We start from the raw sequence: 18,228 nt of genomic DNA on the forward strand, positions 1-18,228 counted from the left end.
TGGTTCCCTTTCCTCTCACTCTTTAATTGCTTGTCTTACCTGGTGAATTCATTTTATTGGGATTCATGGAATTGTCTTCATTGTCTTTTTCTATAATATCCTTCAGAACTTTTTGGAGTGCATATAGATTTTATTTAACCAAATGCCTAATTTATTGCTGTAGAAAAGTAGAGTTTAAATAAAGCTTTATCTTCTTAGAACCATGACATTACATTTAATCAAACTACATGAAAGTTCATACATAACTTTGTTACCACGTAATGAACTCAGCAGGTATAATTCAGGCTCTTGTGTGGGTGAGCAAAGAATTGCAAAACCTATACCCAAGGGCAAGTGGAAGACATATTGAAGATCATAGGAAGTTGTATTTAGGGCAAAAGATATGGCACAAACAGAAAAGTGGTGCCAAAGTAACAAGAAAGCAAAACCACTGTACACGGATCTCAGCACACAGTGCGCGGCAGCCTCCAGATAAATCAGGCTTTCAGAATTCAAAGGATATGCACCTCAGCCCCCTAAATCTCTAGGCAAGATTGACAGGGTGGTGTTAGATAGCTAAGTTAGGCAGAAATATTATAGACAGTCAGACAGAGCTGGGCCCTGGAGGGAGTCAGTGCAGAAGATGGAAACACATCAAAACTGTGGCTTGAGATGCATCTGAAGAAGATTAAAATCACAATGGCCAGATTTACATACTTCCTTAAGGGATAAACAAAAGCTTGAGATTATTGGTACTACCCTTTTGAGATTTCCCATATAAATAAACCACTATCTCATTAATGGTGGGCCATCTTCTTTCACCTACTAAGACTAAGAAAACTAACACTAAGACTAAGACTAAAAACAAGAGTGAAACTATAGATTATCGACCAAGGTTAATGATGTCATCCATATGCCCTGGCTACTATTGGATCAATATTAGCTAAGCAGCTATACTTGCAACCTTATTGGTTTATTTGCTCTATAAAATTCTCGGAAAAGTGGGCTCTGTGGCAACCCATTCAGGATACCTCCTGTCTCTCAGGAGCTATTCCTATTCTCCATTTCTATTCCCCAATAAATTTTCCTACTCTTAACCTCCACTGTTCCTTAGAATTTATTCTTCAATTTCAGAGAACATGAACTCTGCATATCTGTCATCTAGCAGGTTGGAAGTTATGTTGTTTTCCCCTATATCAATCTCAAGGGCTCTCAACACATATGCTTGTCCCAGAATTCACTCTGATCTTTATTACATGCATAATATGTAGTACATATTTATAAACCATTCCGACTGGAGTAGGGTGAAGGTGACTGAAGGTTAGTCTAGGAGAACTAACACCCATGTGCTCTCCCCTGGAGCATCAGAGATCTATTTGGTTTTTCTAATGTGATTCTCTATGTCTTTTAGGACAATGGAAGGAGGAACAGCTCTAGGGTGCTGGTTAAAATTAAATGAGTGAAAGGGAGTAACTTCCTTGGCTCCATTGTTTCTAACTGTACTAGCTTCTTAACCTAATTATCTAAGGATAGTGAACTAATGTAAATTAATTTAAAAAGCCAAATAAAGCCGGGCATGGTGGCACACTAGTGTGATCTCCGCACTTAAGAGGCTGAAGCGGAAGGATTGTCAGGAGTTCGAGGCCAGTCTGGGCTACATAGTTAGTTCAAGGTCAATCAGAACCCTGCCTGAAAACAACAGCAGAAATGTCATGTGAAAAAGTAAATGCTAGTCTTCACAAACTGAGTGTTTCTCTGGCCAGTTAGAATGCTATTCAGTAAGCAGCTGAATGTGTCACTTAAATCAAGAATGATCTCCAAAACTCTCACCCATTCAGCAGCAGGGCTTGTGGAAGACACTGGATTATGGGGGCACTACATTTGGCTTGCTTTTAGGGGGCCTGGTTAGAGGTGGGTCACTGAGGAAATGAGCAAGAAGGATTTGCTTCCTGGTGACCATGATGTGAGCAGCTTTCCTCCACTACAGATGCTTCCAGGATCCATCCCTGCCTTGGAGTCAGCCAACCATGCAAGGGCTGAGATTTCTGAAACTGTGAGCCAAAACAGACTTCTTCAAGTTGCAGGTGTCAGGTATTGTGCCTTAGTGGTAAGAAAAGTAACTAAGACAGTGCCCAATGCAGGGAACAGCTGCAGGAGGAAAGTGAAGGCCCTCCACCCACCTCCCTGGTAGCACTGATTAGGGACACCACCCTTGTCACCTTTCTAGCTTCTTCCAGTGCTTCATCTGACTTCAGTATTCACTGTATCTCCATGCAAGTAGCCCAAAAAAGAATTACCCAGCATCAAAATCTGTTTGACAACTAAATAGCAAATCATATGGATTTTGCATAATTTTATTGCCAAATTTCACTAAAGAAGCTTCCAGAAACAAGCAGGCAGCATAAGCAAGAGAGGACTAAATTCTACCTGGGCAGAGGCAAGATGAGGAGGTCAGAAAACACTTTATAGGTAAGGTTAACAATTAAGCAGACTCTTCAAAGGCAAGAGGAAGAAGGAGGCAGGCAAAGAGGGATAATCTTTCTGAAAATGCATAAGCAAGAAAAACAAACCATGGAAGACAAAGTACAGAAGGCTAGTGTTTGAACTTTATCTGGTGGGTGATAGAGAGTTACTGATAAATCTTAAATATCAGGATGAAAAAATAAAACTGAGATTTTTGTTAGCACAAGAGCGTAGAGGATAAATTATGGCTAGAATGAAAACAGGGGCCAGTAAGAAGAAAACCATGGTAGTTATTACAATGTCAACTTAACTAATATTCACTATGACAAAGTTCCTGGTCAGAAAACTGCACACCCCTCACATCAGCCCTTCAATGGGTTCACAAGCAACAAGAAATTTCACAGATAAATGTTCCTAATCCAAACACAGACATTCCCAGGCAGTAATGTGAGCTCCAGTTTTATTTACAAAATGTGTAGAACCTTTCCCTTTTATTGATTCCTCTCAATTACACATTACCTGAGATAGTCCTTTGCCCCTTAAGCCTTATGATTTACATTAGTGCTTCTCTATATAACAATAAGGATGAGTTCTGGAGTCTTCTTTTTCCAATCTGTGGCAGGTTGAAATGTTTGTCAAGTACAATAATGAGAAAGTATTAGGAAAACAGAATGAAAAAGCAAAGAATACAAAATACAAAGCTGTTTTCTAATTTCATTCCACAAACCTAAAAAAACTCTATGGAATTGCTCTCAAAGTTTCTGAACACTTACTCTCAATTGCCATCACAGACCAATAAGAGTTTGCAGACTGCCTCAAATCCACAGGCCATACTGTGAGTAGCACCTGTCCAGATAGCACAGGTCTCAATGGGCAAGAACCCTGAAGCCCAGGAAAATTAATGACCTCTCAGAACACCTTGAACTCCCCCTCGTTCTTCCATCTAAGAGACTGAACAAAGATAGTACTAAAACCATTAGGCAAAAGTGGTCGGCCATGGTCAGGCCTTATATCATAAAACAGTTTTTTAAACAAAGCAGCATTTTTATTAGATTTGGATCATTGGGGCGTTTCTCCCCTACATCTCTTTGCTTTCAGCAATCACAGAAACTAATATTTAAACATGTTAGCACTGATGAGCAGTGCCAAAAAAAATATAATCAAACAAAGTGACTAAATTAATAATTTATAGACTAACAACTATGTGAAAATATAAGGCATGTAGAATTAAATTAGAAAAAATGCAATCCAAATTAGAGTGTCTCAATTAAATTAGATTCCCCAACAGTGTTGTAACTTTAGTTAAAGCCAGTAGCACTACAGTGACCTTAACGTCACTAACAGTAACTTGACTTGGAGCATATGTGGTATACTTGAAGCACTTTATAAATACTTATGTGGATGTTTTCCTTAAGCTTAAATGTTAAAAAGACTCTTCCCAGGTTTCTCTTTATAATGCAATAAATACAGTTATTTATTGAGCATTGTTATGCTTCAGAGACTTTATTTCTTTAAATACATCCCCAACAACCCTATAAGACAAGCATTATAAACTCCCGTTTTTAAAATGAGAAAATGTAGGTTCACAGAGCATAAGTACATGCTCTACTGTATACTGTGTGGATCACTAGCTCCAATTAACCTAACCCAAAGGCTGGAGATAGCCTGGATCAGGTTCCTTTCTCCTTTTTGAATAAGAGAGAGAGAGAGAGATGTTAGCTTTGCACTTCACTGGGCAATAAAAACTGTAGCTAGTGCCACAACCCCAGTCAGGCCTATCACTGCACCTATCAGCCTTTTAAATGGTTTTATTTTGAAATAATTTTGTGCTCAGGGAAAAGTTGCAAAAAAATATCACAGAGAGTACAGTATGGGAACAGAAATTCACATGAATCCTTTATGCAGTGCCCCCCAATTTTAGTATCTTGTACAACCATTGCACCATTATCAAAACTGGGAAATTAATATTGCTAGAGTGCTATTAAGATGCCAATTTTATTTGAATTTTTCCAGCTTTCCTGTTAGTGTCATTTTTCCTATTCTAGGACCCAATCCTGGATCCCACATTTTCAGTTTTTATGTCTCCTTAGGCATCTCCCATCTGTCACATGTCCTCCATTTGAATTTGTTGGATATTTTTTCATGATTGGATACCACAAAGATGATGTGCCCTGAAATGGTAGGCCCTTCTCGGTGCATTATGACAAGGGACATATTAAATTTTTTTCCCTTGGTATAACTGGGTTTTATTTTTCAATATGCTCTTCCCCCTTAGAGATAATATCATTGAACTGTGCTTGATCATTTTTGCTATATCTTCAGATTCTTTCTTCATCTGATACTTTGCTGTGTTCTGCCTCTGCCTTTTGAGGTCCTCTATCACTCTGCTCAACTTCTGCTTCTCCTCATCTTTTTCCATACTCATTTTCAGGTCCTGATGCCTCATTTTCTTCTGAACCTGCTGGATCTTTTCTCTATCCTTCTCCTCCAAGGGCACTTCTTGTTCTTTTATCTTTTGCTTCCATAGTTCCAGCTGCTGCTGCTTTGGCTTCTGCTGCTCTTCTCCCTCACTTTCCCATCGTTTTTGTTTCTTATCCTGCTGAGTCTGCTGTTCCTTCCACACCTCTTCTTCCTGACACTGTTTCTGCTCCTGTTGCCCATGCTTTCCCTCCTTCATCTGGAGCAATGCCTTTTTCTCCTCCAAATCCTTTATCATTGTATAGCTCTCCTTCCAGAGATTTTTTACTTCTGGTTGATGATTTCTGAGATCCATACCAGATGTCTGTTCTTGACCTTCTTGCAAATATTTCTTCCTGCTCCTTTTTTCCTTTCTCCTTGTGGCTTTTTCCTGTTATCAAAACTTTTGGAACATCTCTTTCACTTTCCATTTCAGCCAAGATCATTTGTATTAAACTGTTAATTATTGGGTCTGTGCTCTCATTTGAGAGGAAGAAGCTAATTTCAGGCTTTTCATTAATTGATGACTCCTGATAATGCAACCCTGGCATAAATGAGACTTCTTGTTTTTGCTTTGTAGGCTTCTCTCCAACTTGTCCTTCCATTTTTATATCTTTGTATTTTCTCAAGATTTTAGTAACAGTTTCAGCCACTCTTTGGAAATATTCCTCCATTTTTGCCTTTATGACTCCCAATTTTTCACCTTCTGCTTTTATAAGTAAGTCTTCTTCCTTCAGCACACTCTTTTTATCAAAAGCCTTTCCTGTGTTGTCAATTTTTTCTTTTAGGAAAGCCAGTATAGCTTTTTGAAATAATTCTAGGCTACTCTGTTCACTTTTGCCATCTGTAATCTCTTTAGTGATCTTTGACTGTAATTTAGCAAGTTGCTGAGACTGGCTTGTTTGGTGAAGAATAACATTTCTTTCTCTTCAGTTTTTTCTTCTTCACTTGTGGTAGTTCCCAAAAAGATTTGGTTTTGCTTTTCTTTCATTTCAACTTTCTAGGGCTCAGAGGTGAAACCAGGCTTGATCATCCTGAATGGCTCTGTTTGGATACGCAGTTCACTTTTGATGTCTTTGTCCATTGACTTAGTGGTGGGTTCTACTTTAGTTTCTGATGGAATTGGGCCTTTTCTAAGTGAATATTCAGGTTTGATCTTCCTGAGTTGCTCCCACATACTTTTTCCACTTTTCTGATCTTGGCTTTTTGTTTCTGTAGAAGAGATATGTTGGTGTTTTGATTCAGTAGATGACTTTGATTTGGCTTCGGAAGATGATTTTCTTCTTTTTCTCTTCTTTTGCTGGGCTTGTAACTCAGAGTATTGACTAGGTTTGGCCTCTGAAGCTTTTTGTTCATCTTTACTAATACTCAGATTTGATTCAGAGGTCTCATGTGGATGTGGGTCTTTTGTGAGCTTTCTGTTTTGTGATGAATACCCACCAGTCTCATCTTTTTGATCATTATCACCTTTCTTCAGTGATATGTTATCTCCAGTAATATCTTGAGAAGGTCTTTTCCACTTTTTTTCAGGTAAAATATGTTGCTGTTCAGTTAAATCTGGAATCATTTCAACTTGAGCTGTATATGAAATAGCTGAGTCCCACTTTATCCCAGTGCCTTTGGTCCCTTTTCTTTGGGATTCATCTATAATATTTTCAAATTCTTTGGTTAAAATACTGTCCATAGTGTCCTCTGTGGTCATGGATGACTGTGGAGAAAGTCCAGGTGGTACTTTCAAGGTTGAGAATGTGGGTGATGATGTGTATGCTCGGTGTCCTGAAACAACTTCGGATCAAATAAGTTGTTCACATTTTTCTTCTGCATCTTTAAGTTGCTGAGCAAGCATTTCATTTTGTTCACTGAGATCTTGGATTATCTTCAGGGAGAGATCTTTTTCTTCTTCTCTTGCTTCATCTACATACATACTGATATTTTGGAAGTTAACAATTTTTAATTCATCATTTAGTGTATTCACTGCTTTAGAAAAGTTTATTATTGTTGATGATATGTATTTAATAGCATTATTTTCCAATTTGTTGAACATTGCTGTGCCTATAAGTTCTTGTAGCATATCTTGAATTTCCGAAACCTTTGTATTTGGTGCAAGTTGATCACTAATCATCTGATCTGGTCTTAAAGCATTGGCTGTTGCAGGTCACTTTATAGCTCTTTCTTTCCAAGATTTCTATAGAGTACCTCTAGTTAAGATTTCTTTCTTTTATTTCTTCTTATCATCAAGAAAAGATCTACTAATTTTACACAGTATCTTGACATTGTTGTTAATAGCTTTTAACATGTCTGGAAACATCTCACCTTGTGCTATCCAGTGGTGGTGTTCATCAACATCAATTACAGTTATTTCAGACAAAATGGCATCTATACATTTCTCTTCTCTATCATTTTTCTCTATCATTTTTTATTAACCTTGTAGTTTTCCTCTGAATCACTTATGGAAACTTACTCCATTTTTCCAACCAAGCCAGAATGTAGGTAAGAGTCTTTTCTCTAAGATCAGCAGCCTTAGCATAAGTAGTTTCTTTCTCCGGTAAAAGATTTTCTCTGTATTTTCTTAGATTCTGAATAGGAGCTCTTTCTTTCAGAAGATGAGTTAAGATCAATAGCAGTATAACGAGTTATTATTCAATGCACATTGTTCATTATGTCATTCAGCTGCATATTACCATCACAATCCCGTGGTGCCCAATGGTACCTCCTTCTGAGTGTCTCTTCCCACTTCTGGCACACAATGGTATACTCCATACCGCCCCCTGGAAAAGCTCAGGGACATATTAATTTCTCTTATTATTAGTGATATTAACTTTGATCACTTGATTAAGGTGTTATCTGTTAGGTTTCTCCACTATAAAGTTACTATTTTCCTTTTATAATATTATTTATTTCTAATAAGTATCTGTTGAAGGGGATGCTTCAAGGATATCCTGCCTTTTAGCTTCGACATAACCTATCTTTAATTTTGACATTTATGACTCGAACTTTAGAGTCACTGTGTATTCCTTCAGAAGAGGGTGGCTGGTATAGACTATCAGAGAATGAACCTGTTTATCCCCAAGGGAGAAGAAAAAGCAGACTTTGGGGACAATAAGTGAGAGTAGCTCAGCAGAGAAGAAACAAAGCCCTGCAGAACCCCCAAAATAGCCTGTGAATTGTCTCCCACTACACTGGCCAAAATATTCATATTACTTTTCATATCTCAGCCCACACTTACCCTCAAGTGTGGGCAAGGCGTGTGCCACATTTTCAGTTAGACATGGCCCTGTAACTAAACTCTCAACGATGGCATATGAGCAGGAGATGATGAGCGTGCTTCATTAAAAAGGCATTTCTTGGCCGGGGATTTAGCTCAGTGGTTCCGGCACCTGCATCTCAAGCGCAAGGTCCCGAGTTCAATCCCTGATACCAAAAAAAAAAAAAAAAAAAAGGCATTTCTTACCCTCAGTGCCCTTGCTTTCTTTGGCCAGGACCTGAGAATAGTACTTCTTAATCAAGCTTGTACCTTTTCGACATTCTAGTGAGTCTCTTCTCTGTGACATCAACAGAATGTTGTTTTCATGACATAAAGATGTGATAGGTTATAAGGGAAACCAATCATGAAGTATTTATTAAATTATTTATTTATTAAAATATCTTTAAAAGATACCTATGATATATTACTTGTATATACTTTTTATTGATATGTGATGTAATGCAAGGGGTTCTAACAATTAACATTTTTGAACTAATTTTAGTAAGTGTAAATAATACATTTTGAATTACATCCAATAACTGTAATATATAATGAAAATGATTGTGGGTTCTATTGTTGACAAAATAATTAGTCCTTGATAATACTACCAAGGTTTATTGCCTATAGCAGAAAGAGATGTTACATTTCTTTTAGAGGTTCCCTACCCAGGTTCATAGACATCCTAAATGCCTAGGCCCCAGATTAAGAATCCAGGCCTCATGCATGTCCAGGCAACACAGCAGAAGGAATCTGAAACCCTAAATGATTCATGGAACGGAACTACCTGCCTGCCTTGAATTCCCATTGCTAAGAATTGCTATTGTTTGAGCCACTTTCTGTATCCCTTTTGCTGTATATGTCTCCTACTTATCATAGCTGAGATGCACACAAACTCAGTGATCCTCAAACATTTTGGCCTCAGGATTCCTTCAAAATCCTGAAAATTACTGATGGTCTCAAAGAACTCTTATGTAGGTAATATGTATCAATATTTACCACATTAGAAATTAAATCCAAGACATTTTTATTTTTTAATTCATTAAAAATAACAATAATAAAACCATTGCATATGAATGTAAATAACATTTTTATGAAAAATAACTGTTTTCCAAAACAAAAAAAAAATTAGTCAGAAGAATAGACATTGTTTCACATTTGTGAAAATCTCTTTAGTGTTTGGTTTAATAAAAGACAGCTGGATTCTTATAGCTGCTTCTGCATTCAATGTTTGCTGCATTGTTTTGGCTGAAGTATAAGAAAATCCAGCCTCACAAAGATATGTAGTTGGAAAAGGGTGGATTATTTTAATAACTACTTAAGATAATTATGGATATTCTTTTTGATACTATACTAAAACTCGACAAGTAGTAATTTCTTAAAAGTTAGTTGTAATGTAGTATCTAAAATCGTATCAATGAACTATTAATACTTTTGTTAACATTAAAATCTATTGTTTTATCTTAGATTTTGAATGAGTTTTTTACCCATGTACAATTTTGTAACATTATGAATTGGTCATTTTGGAAATACTAGTTTATTAAGTTATATAAAACTTCCAAATATTGACATATTTCATTACATAATATATATAATCACTATAGATCTCATTAAAAAGTTTCTCATTTTGGCAAACTGTCAAGCTCATGGTGGATACAAATCTTCCAAAATTATAATTTTCACTTGAAAGCTCAAATGTTATCTTTGGCAACAAATACTGTTAGTTGTTTTCCTTGAAGTGACAGGCTTACTTGACTTCGTTTTTAGGAAATGACTGCCAGATACTATAGCCTGTCTATCAGTCATTCTTTCAAGTAAAAATGGTTTTCCATGAAAAAGTGGCTCATTCAGCTCACAGCTCAAACAATTGCACAAATATTTTCTATTGAGATGGGCATTATACTCCACCATGCAGAAGTCCACTCTGTGTGCTTCTTGTTTTGCCACCAGAACATTAAATGTACTAGAAGGTTACATTTCATTAAAATTTTCTATTGCTTAACCTAGGATGCTCATAAATGAAACAGGCTTTTGTTTTTTTCCTGTGTGTGCATGGTCATAAAAAAATACAATCACTACTAGTACTTTTGGTACCACTTCTTTGATTCATGCTGAGAAGCCGGTAATTTTAACTGTCCTTGTTTTTGCATTATCATTGCAAATGTTAATGCACTGAAAAGATCAAATAAAATCATAGAATTCTTATGGAAATAATTTGACCTGTGATACACCTGAAAGAGTGTTTCATAGAGACCCATGAGGGCCCAGGGACCTCACTTTGAGAATCACTGCTCTACCTAATTCAGTTCTCAAGTCCTAAAGCAGGCAGGCAACATATGTGGACTGCTCCAGTGAAAGGACCATAAGGTGTCAAGAGGTAAGTCAGTGTGACTTGACTGTTAATGCCCTGGCCTAAACCATGACCTCAGGGCCAGGCCAATCCCTAAGAGAGAAATTTGATTCCCCTGCCTGGCCCTCACCAGGCTGGCACTTGGACCACATTAATCTCCCTGACTTCTGCCAAGGCCTTACCATGCCAGCAACAGCTCTTAGGTTCATAGTATGAAAATCTAGCCCTCATTTTTAAAATTTTTTGGTCCACATAACATTCCCAACACACTCTTTGTTTTCTAACCTGCTTGTTTCCTGAAACTGTTTCCACTGGAACCTCTGCCCCTGTTTTACAGTGGGATGAGTAAGATTGCAGCAGGACCTAGCTTGTGGGCTGCAGCTAATTAGCACACAGATAGGCCCAGGAGTCAAGCTGTGTCTGTGATGCTTGGGATGACAAATTGTCCAGTCTCTCCAGGTGGCTGAGGAAGTAAACTAGAAACCAGCGGTTCTCAAACTGGCTGTGCATTAGAATCACTTGGAGGGGTTATTAAAATACGCATTCCTGAGCCTCACAGCAGAGTTTCTGATGGAGTATGTCCCATGTGGGACCTGAATTTTTAAATTTCTATCAATTTCCCCAGGTGAGGCTGATGCTGCTGGTCTGGGCAGGGACCACATTTTGAGATTGATGTAAAGCTCCAAAACTGTCCAGGGCTCAGAGTCATGATTCCCATCAGACAACCAGAGAAGTGAGAAAATATGTCTGGAAAGATAGAGAGATAGAAAGATAAGGGAAAGGGAAAGAAGAAGGAAGAGGGAGGGAGGGGAGAAAGAGAGAGAATCCACCTAATATATAAAGATGAGAGTCACAGACTATCTTAGAAGTATTCAAGGGCTATAACAAGTGATTCCTGAGTCCCAGTCACATCCCCATCCTTGGGCTTCATGAAATCATCTGTATCTTGATAACCTGTGAGCTCAAATTAAGTTCTTTTCATTCAACTCAGAATCTCCCAGCAGGTACACTTTTGCAGGACCAGTCCCATAAAACTGCCCTTTTCCATATGGTTGTATTTGGAGTCATTAAGGCAACAGAAAGAAAATAGATGTCATGAAGCTCCCTATGGATACTTGAAGCCTCAATCAAAAGCAGCATCAAAGATGCTAGTTTCCTGAAGATGATCCTCAAAAAACAAGTGTTCTCAGCCACAGCTCAAGAGATAGTAAAATAGATGGAAAGGCAGGATCCAGGTGAGAATAGATTAGTTTGAATCTGACTCTGCTACTTGCCACCATGTAATTGTTAGTCAATTACTTAAACTAAATCTCATTTTCCTCATCTATAAAGTGATGATGCCATAGGATCTACTTCAAACATTTGCTGTAGGTTGAGTGTTGTGTCCCTTCCAAAATTCATATGTTGAAAGTTAATTACCAATGTGATAGTATTAAAAGGTAGGGCCTTCAGGTTATTACGTCTAAAGGTACAGTCCTCATTGTCGCACTTCACGACCATGGAGCGGGCACAAGGGATGACAGAGTACTCAGAGTCAGTATTCAACTCATACTCCAAGAGGGCTCACAGGGGCTGCCATTAACCAAGACCCCTCAGTGTGAGAGAGTCTGATAAGGACAGCCCTGAACCGAAGCCTCTGGGGCTTTTTATTGATAGAACCAGGAACAAGGATAAAAGAAAAATGAAGGGCATCTGGGCAGGAACTTATGTAGGGGTCAGGGGAAGATCAGGGTGGTCTGTTAAATGACTGACCTTGGGATCAATCTAAATGATCAGTCAGAGTATGGGGAGGATAAAGGCCAGAGCATTCATTCCTTAAGGCCATGTATTTGGTACTACTTGGATCTGTGACCTCATAGGCTATCTTTAAATCTCTAACCATGCATTCCAGGAGGTTTTGGGTGTGTGGCTCCAAAAGTCCCTTACTTCTGCATATCCATCTCATGCATACCTCTGGCCAAAGCCCCCACACATCAAGAATGGGATTGGCACTCTTATAAAAGAGGTGTAAAGGTAGTATTTGCACTTCCTTTTGACCTACTATCCCTTCCACCATGTGAGGACACAGTGTGCATCTTCTCCAGAGGCTATAGCGCAGAAGCAGAGACCTGGCCCTCACCAGACAGTGAACCTGCCAGCACCTTGATCTTAGGTTTTCCAGCTTCCAGAACTGTGAGAAGTTCATTTCTGTGTTTTATAAACTAGTCCGTTTCAAGTATTCTTTTATAGCAGCAGGAACCAATTAAGGTAATTTTCTGTGAAATTAAATGAGATCTATAAGACAGTTTAGCACAGTATCTGGCACATGGTGAGGGCTTGATAAACATTCATTTTGGCTATTTTTTTCTTCTTCCTGGTCTGTTCCTACTGTGATACCATATCTGCAGCACCAAATTCATGATTCTAGACCTTGGTCTCCATCTGGTTTCTTGTCCTCTGGATTTGACTTTTGTTGTTAATCTCTCCAGTGTGTTAGTACAAATAAATCCTCACCCTACTCCAAGCTGTAAGGGATATAACTAATAGTTTCACCAGGAAGCAATTTGAGCTTCCAAAGCATCGTAGTTGCTAATTCCATCAGGGCCTGAGACTCTTCAAGAGAGTACTCTAGCTCCACACTTCTGGGCAAGATTTCCAAGGAAGAACAAAGACTTGGAATAAAATGGTAAAGTTCAACAAGCTCTTACCCAGAGTCAGCTCATGTGTGATAAGATGCAAAAATGACAGAAGCAGGGTGAGATTGGAGGAGTTTCCTGATCCTAGATGCTGATGTTATTGTGGCTTTTCATGCAGTGCCCATGGCCTCAGGTGTGGGTATCTGAGATTGGGTAAAGAACCTGACAGGAGGGTGACCCCATTCTTGTCAGCTTGGATATGGACAGTGCCAAACGTTGTTGCCATCTCTCACTCAATCATATTGAAAAGCATTATCTAACTTCAGTTTCTTCTGTTTACATCTGAAAAGGCCTTCTGTCCCATATACCCAAGATAGCTTTCATATCTTGAATTCCATGTCACAGAGCCAGCCCATTGTCACTCTCAGAAATCCTCTCATGGTAGCATCTGTCTTTACTACCTATTATTCTTCCTTTAATTCATTTGGCCACTTCTAGCCACATCTTGGTAGCCTTGGTAGACAATATCTCTATGTTTTCTGGATCCTTACTATAATATGAAATGACAACCTTATCAAATTGATGCTATAGATTCTCTACCTCTGAGGCTTTCTAATGCACCCACCTCATTCATTCATTCCCAATTCGTTTCGATCACTATGTGTTAAAACTACCAAATCTTTATTTCCATCATATCTTTTCCTCTAATGGTCAGACTCGTATATCTGACTTCCCTTGGAAATCTCTTCAGTTGTACCCTATGGAAATGAAGCACTCTGAACAGAACCCCCTACTCTGTGTTCTTTATTTCAAAACATAGCCATGTAGCAAAGAAGCAAGGACCCCTGCCAACAACTAATATCATTTCCAGCCAACTTTCCCATCCAACTTTCTAACCCAGGAGCAATTGAGTTATCCTTTTGCCTTAATATTTTATTCACCTCTAAGCTCTAAGCCCTGAATATCAGCTGTACCTTCCTGAACTACTACTACTCCAGGATAGACAACATTGTGATGTTTGATTTTTAAGTCTACAGTCAGAAATCATAGGCTACACATAAAAATAAGTGAAAAAATAACAACAAAAGTTCATGTTTTCCTGTTGACTACTGCCACCAAGATTCTCTGTCTTAAATTTGTGTTTCAATTTAATAGCTTTTGGTGTTTCAGTTTAAACTATAATCTGTAGTATCTATAAAACTTGTTATTTCCTATTTGTATCTTGATCTTAAAATCTGTCTTAGATTTTCCCCCAATATATTAGTTTTCTATTGCTCCAGACCAAATTGGCAGGAGCATAGTAGCTTAAAACAGCATACAGTGGACCCTTGACTTATGAACTTGATTAGTTTGTGAGGGCTGGTTGTAACCTGGGTAAACGCTGTAGATAACAAGATTAACCTAATTAACCCAAGTTGTTTGGATGCAGGCCAGTCATAACTTGAGGGTCTGCTATATATTTATTTTCTCCATTTCTGTGGCTCAGGAATTCATAGCTTAACTTGTTCTGATCAGAGTCTCGCAAAGCTGCAATGTAGGTGTCAACTGAACTACATTTGGTTCTAGGACTTAAAATTGTTGGTCAAATTCAGTTCTGTGCAGTTGTAAGCCTGAGGTCTCTGCTTTCTGGCTGGGTGTCAACCAGGGGCCACTCCCAGCTTCATGGAGACCTTCACGGTCCCTCACTACCTGGTGTCTCACAACATAGCAACTTACTTCTTCAAAGGCAGAAGAGCCACTTCAGTCTGCAAAGACAGTCTACATCAATATAACATGATCATCCTATCACTATTCTATCTCTTTTACTGTATAACGTAGTCTAATCAAGAGAGATCCTATTATCCCCACGGGTTCTTCTCATACTCAAAGAATTATAAAGGTCATGTATGCTAAAAGGCAAGAATCTTGGGAGCCATGATAGAGTTATTCCAACTATATTTAATCTCAGATTTGTATTTATTATGTAAAAAAATGCATAGTTTTATTTTCTAAAATATATCAGATATTTGGGGAAGTAAGTTTTATGGAAAACTAAGAGAACATCGTGCATTGCATGCTAGATTTATTCTGAAAAAAGTCCACCCCCTATTTTTATCTTCCCTGTATCCATGCCTCATGTAACTCAGGCTTCATCACAGTGATTTTGAGATAAACTATGTCTTCCTTTGGCCAATAAAATGCATATGACCTGAACTGACAGAGCCTAAGCCTGAAGAAGGCTTTTATGTTTCTTCTGTCTTTATCTTAGAACCATAGCACTGCCAACAAGCCCAGGGTTGCCTGCCAAAAATGATATACACTGGACCCCTGAGTTACAACTGGCCTCATATAAGAACAACTTGGGTTAATTAGGTTAATGGAAGATTCATCTGCCTCTTGTTATCTATAGCATGTACCCAGGTAAACATCCAGATCTCAGCTGTATTGACTTACAACCAACTTGAGTTACAGCCAGCCCTCAAGAGCTGATTGAGTTCATAAGTCAAGGGTCCACTGTACTGTATGAAACAAAGACAGGTTTCTATCTTGGCCAATTCTAAACTACTCAGCTCCCAGCCGACCTCTGAGCAGACCACATATCTATGGATTAACCTAGTAAGACCAGTAGAACCTGTCAGTCTATAAGCTCATAATAATAAATGATTGTTTTGAACTGCTAAAATTGGATGGGTGAGTTATTACACAGCAATAGCTAATTGATATATGCAAATGAACAAGAGAAATATAACAAAGGACTGTATAGTGGAAGCAAAGCATCTTTACAAGGTGTAATTTGTTTACATTACCCCGAATTCCTGTTTTTTTATATTTTAAATCATTACGGATGATTAAGGAATGTTTTCTATCTGTGTTTCTAAGTAATCTTCTCTTAAAAGGCTGATATACAACATGGAGAACTTTCTACAATGAATAAACCAATAAAAAGGGATAGTAAAAGCAAATAGTAAAATGAAGAATTTTGCTGTGCTGTTCTAGACACAACTGCCCTAGTAGAGAAATGTGCCATTTCTAGTTTTTTTGTGTGTATCTCAGTACAGAATTACTTTAAAATAAATCCTGATGAAAGCAGTAATAAATTATATCAAGACGAAAACAAAGTTTGATCTGAAAATACTAAAAGAGCCTAACATTTTTGGAAATAAATTACCATGTCACATCCTGTGGCAATATTATATTGAATTGTTTAAAGATAAATTGTACAACCAACTCCTTGGTCTTTGCCTGTGGGATGTGAGTTATCACTTTTTGTAGATTGTTAAAGGCAAGCATTTAATTCCAGGTTTTTATCTTGCTTTTTACCTTTTTTCCCCTTGTATAATTCTTTCTCTCTCTCTCTTTTTTTTTGTTTTTGAGACAGAGTCTCATTACCTAGCTCAGGCTGGCCTTGAAGTCACAGCAATCCTCCTGCCTCAGCCTCACCAGTGCTGGGATTTAAGGTATGCAACACTAAAATAGAAGTTAGGGCATGGCAAAGCTGGCTGGGAAAGTGGGTGTGACCTGTTAATTACAAAATCCTGGAACACATGCACAGAATAGTTCCAAAGCCCTGCCCATGGACTTCTTTGGGGAACTGGAGCAGGTTTTCAACAGAATGGCCTGGACCTGACATCAGCCTGAGGTATGGGATCCCAGCACCTCCTGGACCCATATGTAGAAGTTTTGGGGGGTTTCCTTGAAGATTGGGATGCCATAAAAGGACACAGATGCTACCAAGAGCTTGTTATCATGGCTTTCCTCACAATAGCCCACCTAGTGTCCTCCAGGATGTACTTTTATTTTGCTTTTTCCTCTTTTACTCAGCCCAAGCACACTCTGTAGAGCCAATTTCTCCCTCACTCTTTACTTTTACTTTTTTAAATAAACTCTGTCACCACTTTATGATCATTTCATTCAATTGTTTATTCAAGATGAGAAGAACCTGGAATCTAACTCCAGAAGGAGAGGCAAACAACTCAAAGCCTGGTTTATTTGGCAAGCCACTTTTAGAAGGAGACTATCTGGTAACACCACCATACCTGGTGTCCTCCTATGTTTCTCTACCAACTTCCTGTATACTATCAGTGACAGATAAGCTGGGAAGACAAATTTAGTGAACTACATGATTCACTTATCCTGTATCATACAAATATAAAGTAGTTGATAAATTTCCAAGATAATCTAAAACTTATACAAGCATCTTTGCTTTAAAAAAAAAAACTGTAACCATTCTGGCATAAATTGTTCTAAAATGTATTTCTCATTTTCCTTACAAAATAGTGTTCTGCGTGCTTTAATGTTAAAAGGATACAAAGGTAAATCAAAAGAGGATTTCAATTTTAAGTGACTTACAATTTAAGGAGACAGTGTGAATAATTAAGCTTGTACAGAGATGATTTCAGTGGTAAGGATCGTGAGAATAACAAAGATAAAGTCATATGTGAATTCAAAGAAAATTTTGAATTCACTTAGTAACATGAGAGAAGAAGGTTTTGTAGGGATAAATCTTGTGGACAAAAGATCTGGGTCTAGGGTAAAACAAATGAGATAGCTGCCCTCGCACAAAATTTCAAAGGGTACCAAAAAACTCTTTTGTTAATATTTATAATATTTTGATGCATTATTTTTTAAAACTCAAAACTCATAATTATTTTTAAAACTCACGATGAACAAAATGCCAACATTTTAAATAAAGACTGGATCCATAACAGTATTGCTGGATCAGAACTATATGAGAGCCTGAGGTAGAAGGGGAAATCTATAAAGATTAATTAGATTGATGACTAGAAGAGTCTGCTAACTGGGAAGTTACATTTCCTAAAATTACAGTTCACTGTGACAAAAATAATGATTTATTGCAAGGAATGATAATTTATGTCATTGTTTGAGTCTTTTTATAAATTTATGTGCCACACCCTAACAGAATATTGAAGATGCAGATTATACATCTATTGATGACTAATAGGAGCAGATACAGGCCTCAAGCACATTTTCTCCTAGTCAATTAAGGATTTAGATAGAATCTGAAACCTGAAACTAACCTCAAAGCTGTAACAGAATCCTGGGTCAGAATTGTATTGCTGTAATAATAACATTAATGCATCTTTCTCTTTATTTTTGCTGGAGACAATTCACTCTAGGCAGCC

At 37.9% G+C, this 18,228-nt stretch overlaps 1 pseudogene; it reads right to left on the reverse strand.

Annotated features, from left to right (window-relative positions):
• Positions 1 to 1,605: 1,605 nt before the first annotated feature.
• Positions 1,606 to 8,435, reverse strand: LOC101708867 (protein FAM186A-like; annotated as a pseudogene).
• Between the last annotated feature and the right edge of the window lie 9,793 nt (positions 8,436 to 18,228).

Source organism: Heterocephalus glaber, unplaced genomic scaffold, assembly GCF_053883595.1.
Source record: "Heterocephalus glaber isolate CG9 unplaced genomic scaffold, H.glaber_assembly_v1.0 deba00001472, whole genome shotgun sequence".
NCBI classification, from domain to species: domain Eukaryota; kingdom Metazoa; phylum Chordata; class Mammalia; order Rodentia; family Bathyergidae; genus Heterocephalus; species Heterocephalus glaber.